Source organism: Rhinopithecus roxellana, chromosome 3 (assembly GCF_007565055.1).
Source record: "Rhinopithecus roxellana isolate Shanxi Qingling chromosome 3, ASM756505v1, whole genome shotgun sequence".
In the NCBI taxonomy this organism is placed as follows: Eukaryota; Metazoa; Chordata; class Mammalia; order Primates; family Cercopithecidae; genus Rhinopithecus; species Rhinopithecus roxellana.
In genome coordinates, this window is record NC_044551.1 from 130,912,472 (window position 1) to 130,926,089 (window position 13,618).

Below are 13,618 nucleotides of genomic sequence, written 5' to 3' on the forward strand. Positions count from 1 at the left end.
GACAGGGAAAATGCAACCAAGTTGGAAAACACACTTCAGGATATTATCCAGGAGAACTTCCCCAACCTAGCAAGACAGGCCAACACTCAAATTCAGGAAATACAGAGAACACTGCAAAGATACTCCTCGAGAAGAGCAACCCCAAGACACATAATCGTCAGATTCACCAAGGTTGCAATGAAGGAAAAAATGTTAAGGGCATCCAGAGAGAAAGGTCAGGCTACCCACAAGGGAAGCCCATCAGACTAACAGCAGATCTCTCTGCAGAAACCCTACAAGCCAGAAGAGAGTGGGGGCCAATATTCAATGTTCTTAACTAGAAGAATTTTCAACCCAGAATTTCATATCCAGCCAAACTTAGCTTCATAAGTGAAGGAGAAATAAAATCCTTTATAGACAAGCAAATGCTGAGGGATTTTGTCAACACCAGGCCTGCCTTATATGAGCTGCTGAAAGAAGCACTAAATATGGAAAGGAAAAACCTGAACCAGCCACTACAAAAACAAACCAAAATGTAAAGCCCATCGACACTATAAGGAAACTGCATCAGCTAGTAGGCAAAATAACCAGCTAGCATCATAATGACAGGATCAAATTCACACATAACAATATTAGCCTTAAATGTAATGTGCTAAATGCCCCAATTAAAAGACACAGATTGGCAAATTGGATAAAGATTCAAGACCCATCAGTGTGCTGTACTCAGGAGACCTATCTCACAAGCAAAGACACACACAGGCTCAAAATAAAGGGATGGAGGAAGATTTACCAAGCACATGTAAAGCAAAAAAAAAAAAAAAAAAAAAAAAAAAACAGACTTTAAGTGTATGTGTCAAGTTCTTCTTTTTCCAGCTATAACCATGGAGGGTACAGAAGAGAAGAAGATTCCTGCTGTGCCAGAAACCCTCAAGAAAAAGCGAAGGAATTTCGCAGAGCTGAAGATCAAGCGCCTAAGAAAGAAGTTTGCCCAAAAGATGCTTTGAAAGGGAAGGAGGAAGCTTATCTATGAAAAAGTGAAGCACTATCACAAGGAATATAGGCAAATGTACAGAACTGAAATTCAAATGGCGAGGATGGCAAGAAAAACTGGCCACTTCTGTGTTCCTGAAGAACCCAGATTGGCATTTGTCATCAAGATCAGAGGTATCAATGGTGTGAGCCAAAAGGTCTGAAAGGTGTTGCAGCTTCTTCTCCTTCGTCAAATCATCAGTGGAACCTTTGTAAAGCTCAACAAGGCTTCAGTTAACATGCTGAGGATTGTAGAGCCATATATTGCATGGGGCTACCCAAATCTAAAGTTAGTAAATGAACTAATGTACAAGCATGGTTATAGCAAAATCAATAAGAAGTGAATTGCTTCAACAGATAATGCTTTGATTGCCCAATCTCTTGGTAAATATGGCATCATCTGCATGGAGGATCTGATTCATGGGATCTATACTATTGGAGAATGCTTCAAAAAGCAAATAACTTCCTATGAGCCTTCAAATTATCTTATCCATGAGGCAGAATGAAGTAAAAGACCACCCATTTTGTAGAAGGTGGAGATGCTGGCAACAGGGAGGACAAGATCAACAGGCTTATTAGAAGAATGAACTAAGTTGTCTACCATGATTATTTTTCTAAGCTGGTCAGTTAATAAACACTACCTGATCTCAAATTGGAAAAAATAAACAAGCGTTAAACCAACAAAGATAAAAAAAAAAAAAAAAAAAAAAAAAAAAAAAGTAGGGCATTACATAATGGTAAAGGGATCAATGCAACAAGAAGAGCTAACTATCCTAAATATATATGCACCCAATACAGGAGCACCCAGATTCATAAAGCAAGTTCTTAGAGACCTACAAAGAGACTTAGACTCCCACACAATAATAGTGGGAGACTTTAACACCCCACTGTCAATATTAGATCAACAAGACAGAATTATCAAGGATATCAGGACTTGAACTCACCTCTCTACCAAGTGGACCTATTAGACATCTACAGAACTCTCCACCCCAGATCATCAGAATATATATTCTTCTCAGCACCACATAGCACTTATTCTAAAATCGACCATATAATTGGAAGTAAAACACTCCTCAGCAAATGCAAAAGAACAGAAATTGTTCAGACCACAGTGCAATCAAATTAGAACTCAGGATTAAGAAACTCACTCAAAACTGCAAAACTACATGGAAACTAAACAACCTGCTCCTGTGAATGACTACTGAGTAAATAACAAAATTAAGGCAGAAATAAATAAGTTCTTTGAAACCAATGAAAACAAAGACACAACATACCAGAATCTTTGGGACACAGCTAAAGCAATGTTTAGAGGGAAATTTGTGGCACTAAATGCCCACAGGACAAAGTGGGAAATAACCAAAATTGACACTCTAACATCACAATTAAAAGAACTAGAGAAGCAAGAGCCAACAAATTCAAAAGTTAGCAGAAGACAAGAAATAACTAAGATCAGAGCAGAACTGAAGGAGACAGAGACATGAAAAACCCTTAAAAAAAAAAAAAAAACAGTGAATCCAGGGGCTGGTTTTTTGAAAAGATTAACAAAATAGATGGACTGCTAGCCAGACTAATGTAGAAGAAAAGGAGAAGAATCAGATAGACAAAATAAAAATGATGAAGGGAATATCACCAGTGATCCCACAGAAATACAAACTACCATCAGAGAATACTATAAACACCTTTATGCAAATAAACTAGAAAATCTAGAAGAAATGGATAAATGCCTGGACACATACACCCTCCCAAGACTAAAGCAGGAAGTAATTGAATCCCTGAATAGATGATAACAAGTTCTGAAATTGAGGCAGTAATTAATAGCCTACAAACCAAAAAAAGCCCAGGACCAGATGGATTCACAGCCGAATTCTACCAGAGGTACAAAGAGGACCTGGTAACCATTCCTTCTGAAAGTATTCTAAACAATAGAAAAAGAGGGACTCCTTCCAAACTCATTTTATGAGGCCAGCATCATCCTGATACCAAAACCTGGCAGAGACACAACAAAAAAATAAAATTTCAGGCTAATATTCCTAATGAACATCAGTGTGAAAATCCTCAATAAAATACTGGCAAAACAAATCAAGCAGCACATTAAAAAGCTTATCCACCACTACCAAGTCAGCTTCATCTCTGGGATGCAAGGCTAGTTCAACATATGCAAATCAATAAACGTAATCCATCACATAAACAGAACCAATGACAAAAACCACGATTATCTCAATAGATGCAGAAAAGGCCTTCGATAAAATTCAACACCCCTTCATGGTAAAAACACTGAATAAACTGGTATTGATAGAACATATCTCAAAATAATAAGAACTATCTATGAGAAACCCACAGCCAATATCATACTGAATGGGCAAAAGCTGGAAGAATTCCCTTTGAAAACTGGCAGAAGACAAGGATGCGCTCTCTCACCACTCCTATTCAACATAGTATTAGAAATTCTGGCCAGGGCAGTCAGGCAAGAGAAAGAAATAAAGGGTATTCAAATAGGAAGAGAGGAAGTCAAAAAGCATTTCTGTTTGCAGATGACATGACTGTATATTTAGAAAACCCCATTGTCTTTGCCCCAAAACTCCTTAAGCTGATAAGCAACTTCAGCAAAGATACAAAATCAGTGTGCAAAAATCACAAGCATTCCTATACACCAATAATAGAGAGCCAAATCATGAGCAAACTCCCATTCACAATTGCTACAAAGAGAATAAAATAGGAATACAACTTACAAGGGATGTGAAGGACCTCTTCAAGGAGAACCACAAACCACTGCTCAAGGAAATAGAGAGTACACAAACAAATGGAAAAGCATTCCATGCTCATGGATAGGAAGAATCAATATTGTGAAAGTGACCATACTGCCCAAAGTAATTTATAGATTCAATGTTATTCCCATCAAGTTACCATTGACTTTCTTCACAGAATTAGAAAAAACTACTTTAAATTTCGTATGAAATCAAAAAAGAGCTCATATAGCCAAAACAATCCTAAGCAAAAAGAACAAAGCTGGATGCATCACACTACCTGACTTCAAACTATACTACAAACCTACAGTAACCAAACTGACGTGGTACTGGTACCAAAACATATGTATAGACCAATGGAACAGAACACAGGCCTCAGAAATAACACCACACATCTACAACCATCTGATCTTTGGCAAACCTGACAAAAGCAGTGGGGAAAGAATTCCCTATTTAATAAACGGTGTTGGGAAAACTGGCTGGCCATATACAGAAAACTGAAACTGGACCCCTTCCTTACACCTAATATAAAAATTAACTCGAGATGGATTAAAAACTGAAATGTAAGACCTAAAACCATAAAAACTCTAGAATAAAACCTAGGCAACACCATTCAGGACATAGGCATGGGAAAAGACTTCATGGCTAAAACACCAAAAGCAATGTCAACAAAAGCAAAAATTAACAAATGGAATCTAATTAAACCAAAGAGCTTCTGCACAGCAAAAGAAACTATGTGAACAGGCAACCTACAGAGTGGGAGAAAATGTTTGCAAAGTATCCATCTGACAAAGGGCTAATATCCAGAATCTACAAGGAACTTAAACAAATTTAAGAGAAAAAACCCCATTAAAAAGTGGGTGAAGGATATGAACAGATACTTTTCAAAAGAAGACATTTATGTGGCCAACAAACATATGAAAAAAGCTCATCGTCACTGGTCATTAGAGAAATGCAAATCAAAACCACAATGAGATACCATCTCATGCAAGTTAGAATGGTGATCATTAAAAAGTCAGGAAACAACAGATGCTGGAGAGGATGTGGAGAAATAACTTTTACACTGTTGTTGGGAGTGTGAATTAGTTCAACCATTGTGGAAGACTGTGGTGATTCCTCAAGGATCTAGATCTGGAAATACCATTTGACCCAGCAATACCATTACTGTGTATATACCCTAAGGATTATAAATCATTCTACTGCAAAAATACATGCACATGTATGTTTATTGCAGCACTATTCACAATAGCAAAGACTTAGAACCAACCCAAATGCCCATCAGCTGGATAAAGAAAATGTAGCACATATACACCATGGAATATTAGGCAGCCATAAAAAGGAATGAGTTCATGTCCTTTGCAGGGACATGGATGAAATTGGAAACCATTATTGTCAGCAAACTAACACAGGAATAGACAACCAAACACACTGGCCGGGCGCGGGGGCTCAAGCCTGTAATCAGCACTTTGGGAGGCCAAGACGGGCGGATCACAAGGTCGGGAGATCGAGACCATCCTGGCGAACACAGTGAAACCCCGTCTCTACTAAAAATACAAAAAACTAGCCGGGCAAGGTGGCGGGCGCCTGTAGTCCCAGCTACTTGGGAGGCTGAGGCAGGAGAATGGCGGGAACCCGGGAGGCGGAGCTTGCAGTGAGCTGAGATCTGGCCACTGCACTCCAGCCTGGGCGACAGAGCAAGACTCCGCCTCAAAAAAAAAAAAAAAAAAAAAAAAAAGCCAAACACCACATGTTCTCACTCATAAATGAGAGTTGAACAATGAGAACATATGGGCACAGGGAGGGAACATCACACAGCAGGACCTGTTTGGGGGTGGGGGACAAGCATTAGGAGAAATACCTAATGTAGATGATGGGTTGATAGGTGGAGCAAACCACTATGGCACATGTATACCTATGTAACAAACCTGCATGTTCTGCACATGTATCCCAGAACTTAAAGTATAATTAATTAATTATTTCAACAGATATTAAAACCATGCAAAAAATTTAAATGGCAAAACTGCAATTACTTTTGCAGCAACCTAATATTGAAACCTCTTTGAGCCACGTGTTACTCATCTGTAAAATGGGGCTAATGATATAACATAATTCACAGTTACTGAAAAGAAAATGTAGCTGACCCTCAAACAACGTTACGTTTGAACTGCAAGGGTTCACTTATATATGGATTTTTTTTCAACCAAATGCAGATAGAAAATACAGTATCCGGGGGATGTGAATGAAGCCCACATATAGGATGGGCCAACTTTTTATATACCCGGTTTCCTCGGAGCCGATTGCAGGACTTGAGTATGTATAGGTTTTTGTATCAGAGGGTGGTCCTGAAACCAATCCCTGGTGTGTACCAAGGGACAATTGTATAGTATAATGCCATTTAGCACAGTTCCTGAAACATAGGAAATGCTTAATAAGTGTAGGCTTTTTATTTGTACTGGGAAAATATGGAAGTAATGGAAATGTATTACAAATATACAATGTTACAAGTTGCATATCTAAATAAAGGAATCACAACGATGGTTAGAGAAAAGGAGGAAAAAATACGACAATTCTAGTGCTGGAGGTGGCACGTAAAATGCAGAGCTCAAGTACTAGACAGGGGAAGGTCAAAATGTAGGATCTGTGTTTCCCAGAAGGTCGATGGAGGGAAACCCTATCAGATACACGATTCACAATTTTCTTGATGTTTCTGTATTAAGCCTATTAGTTGCTCAGTGTAAGCCCAACTGTTTCCAGTACTAAGACCTCAAAAGTTCTTATTCAAGAGCCTTTATAAAGTTGACACTGTATAATGTGAACAAAATCTCCAGAGTTAAATACAATGTTGTGTTTTGTAGAATTCTTTCTTTTAACTTCCCTCAGTAGAGGCTGCTGCTGCAACACCAAAATGCAGTTCCGTCAAAGCAACTCTAGCACTATATACAGACGATGAAATTTGGAGCCAGACAGACTTGGTTTGAATTGTGTAAAATGCCATTTACTTGCTGGGTGGCCTTGAGCAAGCTATTTGACAGTGCTGGGAGTGTTTCCTGGTCTGGAAAAGAGATATTAACCCCTACCTTGCATAGTTATTTTAAAGATTATTACTCAAGTATGAAACGCGCCTATCTCAGTGCTAGGCACAGGGACACAATAACTATTGAGGTAACATAGCTATGGGGTTTAAGTATGTTACTCTCAAATGGTTTGGCTAAATCCAAAAATACAATTTAGAAGATCTAAAAAGGAATGTATGTCCTTCAGGCAACCTTCCATAAATACAATTTCTCACAACTGATTTTTGATAGGCACTGGGCAGCAAGCGTTCAGCGTTATCCTCTTTTGACAAGTACTTGGAGTGCAAATATTCTGTTGCCAATTAGGGACAGACCATGCTTTAAGCCTCAGCTGAGATGGGAATATAGTTGACAACTCTTTTAAAAGTTGAGAAGTCTAACCAAAACATAAATCTGTAAAATGCCACCTCGCCTCCACATGGACATGGGCTGAGAATGGGACAAGATTTTTTCTCACAAACCTCAAAATTCTATGCCAAAGAGCATGACTGTGATTATTTTAGCACGCAAAAAATGTTAAAGAAGGTGTTATGAAACTCCCACTACCATAGGCATAAAGAAGGTCCCATTAGAGCAACCATTGAACAGCTAACCTTATAACTTCCTGTGAGTCCTCTGCCAAAACTTGCTATGCTTTGGTGATAACATCCTGTTCAGAGTGGTTGACTGTAACTAACTTGAGTGCTTCATAGCATCTGCCAAAAATAATTATTTGGGTTTTAGAATGATTAATCTTGAGCTATTTTTTAATACTGATTAAATAGTCAGATATTTGTTTTTAAGCTCACGCCTATTTTGTGACAGTAAAGCCATGACATTAATATGTTAGGAAACACTTTTTCTGTTGTTTCCTTTTGCTTTGCATCCAGTCAGTCAAAAGTGACAAGTCAAGGTACAAGTTAAAAAGAAGTTGCCACATGGTGTAAAAGAGGGTAGAACACATCCTGTTTCATCTCAGTGAAAATTCTTATCCATCAAGACAACTTTTCCACAAAACCCAACTCAGGATAACACAAAAGGACAGGTTCTATAGGATCATTAATCATTGGTGCCCAGAGGACTTCATGCAGCTTGTCTATAATGAATTTCTGTCCATCTTGAAAAGTTCCAGAATGAACTATCTGAAAATATATTGTTTGTGGCCAATTTTCCTAAAAGCTGCAGGATTCACTGTTAAAATATTGTGCCTAGAATCCTCCTGCTGTTAGGTAAAATTTTGGCCTGAGAAGGTTGACTGGTGAATTATCATGGAGAAGACTCACTCAGAATGTCTAGTGATATAAAAAGGCTGATAGTTTTGGAGAATAAATAATCACCTCTTTTTAAAGGGATGGCCACATTGGACTTATTGTCTACTGTTAGAATTGACATAGATGAACACTTCTGCAAAGAAACCACCCTTAAGCAGATGTGAAGGCAGGAAATCTATGAAGATTGTGTTTATCTCAACCTTTCTGAAAAACTGCACACTGAAGAGTGCTAAGGGAAGCCAATCAGAGACAAGGAGTATAAATTTGAAGTAATTAGGCCAGGCGTGGTGGCTCACGCCTGTAATCCCAGCACTTTGAGAGGCTGAGGTGGACGGATCACCTGAGGTCAAGAGTTTGAGACCAGCCGTGGCCAACATGGCGAAACTCCATCTCTACTAAAAATGCAAAAAATTAGTCAGGTGTGGTGGCACACGCCTGTAATCCCAGCTCCTCAGGGGAACTGAGGCAGAAGAACGGCTGGAACCCAGGAGGCAGAGGTTGTGGTGAGCCAAGATGGTGCCATTGTATTACAGCCTGGATGACAGTGCGAGACTCCATCTCAAATAAACAAATTAATTAATTAATTAATTGGAAGTAGTTTATCTTGTTTTATGTAACTGGGGAAAGAAACCAACCGAGTCAACTGAGATTTGGAAATCTACACCCTCACTCACTGCACTTACACCCTAGGAAATTATGACACTAAAATAACCCCTTGTTCTAAATTCTAAGGCCTAACAAACAAATTCAGTTCCTTCCATGTAGGTTATCTGAATTTTCTAAGACAATGAGAAAAATTGGATTTGGTAAGATCTTGGGTGTTCTCTTTCAAATTAACTTTTATCCAGTCATTCCGTCTGACCAGTCCTAGTCAAACAGGTAGCAGGAAGGTAAGTCTCACATTTTCCAGAACACAGATTGGATTAGAGACAGTTTTAATTTACCAGGATGCCATTGAGAAGAAGAAAGAAGACCTTCCTTCATTAAAGTTTCTACCACATAATTGCAATCTCTTCTCTTTCCTGACTGTAGGAGAGAAAGGGTAGTGCCATCACAGCTATCAGAAGAAGAGTAATTGTAGCCCTTAACCTACTTTATCTATTTTATAGTCTACTCTCTAGGAAGCCTGTAGTGCAGTATGTAAACTCCATATGGCCTGTTGATGGTGTTCGAGAAGAGTGAGAATTTTTAGTCAATACTCATAATAGGTCTCTAAATTAGCTGATCACCTAAAACACTCAGGGAATAACTAAAAATGCAGATTCCAGGGCCCTACTGCCAGAGGTTCTAATTAAATCTAATAGGGGCCAGATGTGATGGATGAATTTAAGATTTTTCAAAATCTGTAAGAATTACACCAAGATGTTTAAATGGTCTTTTTAACTTACTTTTGTATGTGTACCTGTGGAAGGCCAAATCATACTTTCAGACATGTCTGCTTCAGGGGCTAAAATAATTCAATCAGAACTTAGTTTCTTGTCATTTCTTGGTTTGGTTTTCCTCTGCATTAGCATTGATCTTAGACAGGATTTCCTGTAAGTGGCAATAAATATCTTCAGGCTTACATTCTTCTAGCTTTTGGTCAGGGGAAAAAAAGATTCTCTTTTTCTGTAATTCCAAAGACCCACAGTCGAGTCTCACTATTCTGATTGGCCCATCCTTGAACCGATTACTGTAACCGGGAGCAGCTGATACTCTTGTTGACCAGGTCTGGGTCAAATGTCCATCCACATGGAGCCAGGGGTGGGACTGGCACCACCAGAAACCATCAACTAAAAGTGGGGGAGGGTTTCCCCAAGGAAAATCAGAGTGCTGAACAGAAGAACAAGAGAGTTCAATCGTAGAGAGATGGTGGATCGGCCAACAGTTCCCAATAAGGGCCATAATCATATATCTGAACCAACAATGTTTCAGATGAGAAGAGGAAATATGTATAAATACAAATCGATACACTGATCTTTGGTGAAACATGCTGCCTTCCCCATACTAACTTACTTATATTGCAGATTAAGTCTGATTAGTACAACTAGAATATACCTAGAACCTCAATTCTGACAAAAGAAACAATAAAATGATAATAAAAATCCCTCAGAAACCAGCACTGTACTTTTTATAGTAATCAGTGCTTCAGGGGACTGAGACCCTTGTAATTGTCAAAAAGATGGTAGAGTTCAAAGGTTAAGAGGTAGCAAGTTTCAACTCCTTCTGTATAGTAAGCCAGACACAGTTTTGTTTGTTTGTTTGTTTGTTTGTTTTGAGACACAGTCTCGATCTGTCGCCCAGGCTGGAGTGCAGTGGCACAATTTCAGCTCACTGCAACCTCTACCTCATGGGTTCAAGCAGTTCTCATGCCTCAGTCTCCCAAGTGGCTGGGATTATAGACATGAGGCATGCCACCACACCCAGATAATTTTTTTCTTTTTTTGTTTTTTCGAGACAGAGTCTCACTCTGTCGCCCAGGCTGGAGTGCAGTGGCGTAATCTTGGCTCACTGCAAACTCTGCCTCTCAGGTTCACGCCATTCTCCTGCCTCAGCCTCCCAAGTAGCTGGGACTACAGGCACCCGCCACCATGCCCAGCTAATTTTTTGTATTTTTGGTAGAGACGAGGTTTCACCATGTTAGCCAGGATGGTCTCGATCTCCTGACCTTGTGATCTGCCTGCCTCGGCCTCCCAAAGTGCTGGGATTACAGGCGTGAGTCGCCACGCCCAGCCCAGACACAATTTAGCTGTGCCAAAGCACTGGGTGAGTCTTGAAGGTCTGAGATGATAAGAGATTTTCAACAAGATATAGGGCTTCTCTGTTACAGGTTTTCAGTATGTGTTATCAAGAGCATTTCTTAGCTTTGACACCTTTTATCTTTAACACAGTCTTTAAAATGGATCTTAAAATGGAGAGGAAGAAAAAAGAAGAAAAAAACATTATTTAATGGACAAGGAGAAATTTTTAGAGTACATTAATAAAATAATACCCTTAAATAAGTATACTCATTTATATTCAATAATCTTTAAATATATATTTAGAATTTTTTCATACAATCTTGAAGAGAGGCTACAAAAATTGTTTAAAATCCTGTCAAATTTTACCACCTTATTTTTGGAAATAAGATTGTGAAGTATCATTAAAAATCATTAAAAATGATTGCCATTGCACATGATAGAAAATGTTTGCCTTACCCAAAACTCAGTTTTTCTATCTGCAATATGGGAATACGAATAAAAACATATCATTGAAATTGATAAAGGAGAAAGAAGTTAAATGATCCTCTGGGGCATAGAAATGCTTAGTTATAATTATTCTTTCATGGTAATAATTTTATTTAACTAAATTATTTAAATCCAGCTTCATATTTAATTCCTATTTAGGTTTCAAAATAATAAAAATCCTTAAATATATTAACAGTACTATGTTAATTCATGTAAAAATATTTCTTAGAAATGAGATAAACAGTAACAGCATTTAATGAATTTTCATAGTATAGTTGAATTGATATATTAATTTTACAGTTGAGGAAGAGGGGCCCACACATAATTACTTAATATTTATGGATACATACTTCCCATGGGATGAATAAATAAAAGTACAGATAAATATACATATGATATAAATTTGTATACACACATCTTATGTTGTATCCATATACACAAAGATGTTATATTCATGTACACACTTGGCAAACATATTTATACATACCTATTTTACCTTGAACACTAAAACGTTTCAGCTGATTTAGGGCTCTCATCCATAAAATGTCTCAATTAAAAAGAGCTTACTTGTTTTATGGGAGAAGTCTTAGCATTATTCAGCCCTTTTTACTTTACCTTTTCGTGTTTTCCTTTTTAGAATTTTCCTCCCCATCTGTATGCCAGTTACCCTCCGTTTTGCATAAACTAGACATAAAAGAGAGGAAAACAAAGCTATGCAGACAACCCAGAGCATTTCGTGATAGATGGTATGATATGTGTTTTGCTTTTAAGTAGCATATTGCCCTCTCTTTGACACTAACTCCATTCCATTTACCGTTGCTCTAATTGGCAATGAGACCAAGACCAAGACAGTCTTGAACCAGTGTTCTTTTCTAACTGGTATTTAAAGGCTGTACACTATTCCATGCCTCCTCAAGACTGATGTAAAGCTAGAAAAGAGGAAACACATTGCTGTCTCTTTATTACACTAGTAAACCCTGAATCCAGAGTTGCCACTGAGTGGATGTCTTTATTAGAGCGAGAAATGTGGTGAACACTGCTGGACAGGAGTGTGGTCAAACGTATCTGAAAGGCAAAGACATAAATGAAAGAAGTGCAATGTTGCCGTAACAGTGAACTAGTGAAAGGGGAGCTGGATTCTGCCCAGTGTCATGCACTTAGAGAACAAAGCCACACCTGTCTCCCTGGGAGATAGAATAGCTCCAGAAAAGCTGACAGCAGAACAGGGAGGCAGTTTAGATTGCAGCAATTGATAGAAAAATTGGCTGTAGAAACAACGGGAAATCTGCCAGGGCCCACCTGCTTTTCCATGCTTGATATTATATAACTTAGCTTACAAACACATGTATTAAGCTTTATCATGAAAAATATTAAGAAATGTTTTGTAGCAGTATAGGAAGATACAGGATTATCCTAGAATTTTAGAAGTGCTGGCATAAAAACAGTAGAAGCGGTTTTCAGGTGTATTTCACTTGTCCTGCTGCGTTCAGCAGTTTTCATTTCTATTTTTTTGATGTAATATATTGAGAAAAACAAACCCAACCAACCTAAGGGAGGCACTGACTGTTGCTGACCGGAAAAATAAAACAAATCCCTCCTAACATGTGTTCCTGCTGTATTTCCCATAGATGAATGTGGGGGTAAGAAGTTTTATTTCCTGATATAGGTGGTACCATAGGTAACTTGGCAACAGAGACCACAGAGGAATGCAAATGAAAACCTAAGACTCTAGGCCCAAATTAAAAGTGTTCCTCACCCAAGATTACAAAATAGAAAACATTGTCATATTTATCCAGTAGTGCTTTCTTCGGGGCAGAGAAGATGACTTTGAATACACTATCCTCGTTCTCCTGTGCCAAGGTTTGTTTTTATTTTAACTTTTTTTTCTTTCTATGTGTTGAGCTAAGCTGTCCTTCTTTCCTTTTCTATTTCTTTCCATGTTTTCTCTCACTGAGTTTTCCTTAGCATTTTTTTTCATATTCTCAGCCATTTCTTATTTAGAAAGTAAGGCGTTCAAAAAAAATTTTTTTAACTGATTATATTTTTCATAGGAATTTATAACTGTTATAGTTGCATGATAGTCTCACCGTATGGTGGTAGCATTATATTGCCACTTTCCATCACCTGCCTCTAGGACCCTGCTTTTCCAATTATAATTAGCAAAGATTGATGTTGATATTTGCTTTAGCTATTTTATAGTGGCTTTAGTGAAACTTCTCCGAACTCAAATGAGGACCAACTGTCCAAAGAATCATCATGTGGATAGTGTCATCGACTAACATTTAAAAATATTTTGGAAGTGTTGGCAAGATATACCCAAGATTCCTTACCATTAA

The 13,618-nt window shown here is 38.2% G+C and overlaps 1 protein-coding gene and 1 pseudogene across 3 annotated transcripts in view; both read left to right on the forward strand.

Annotated features, from left to right (window-relative positions):
• The window catches only part of MCTP1 (multiple C2 and transmembrane domain containing 1), a 606,741-nt gene that overhangs the window by 483,265 nt on the left and 109,858 nt on the right, over window positions 1-13,618 (forward strand). The window lies entirely within an intron of this gene.
• LOC104675945 lies at window positions 824-1,633 on the forward strand (annotated as a pseudogene).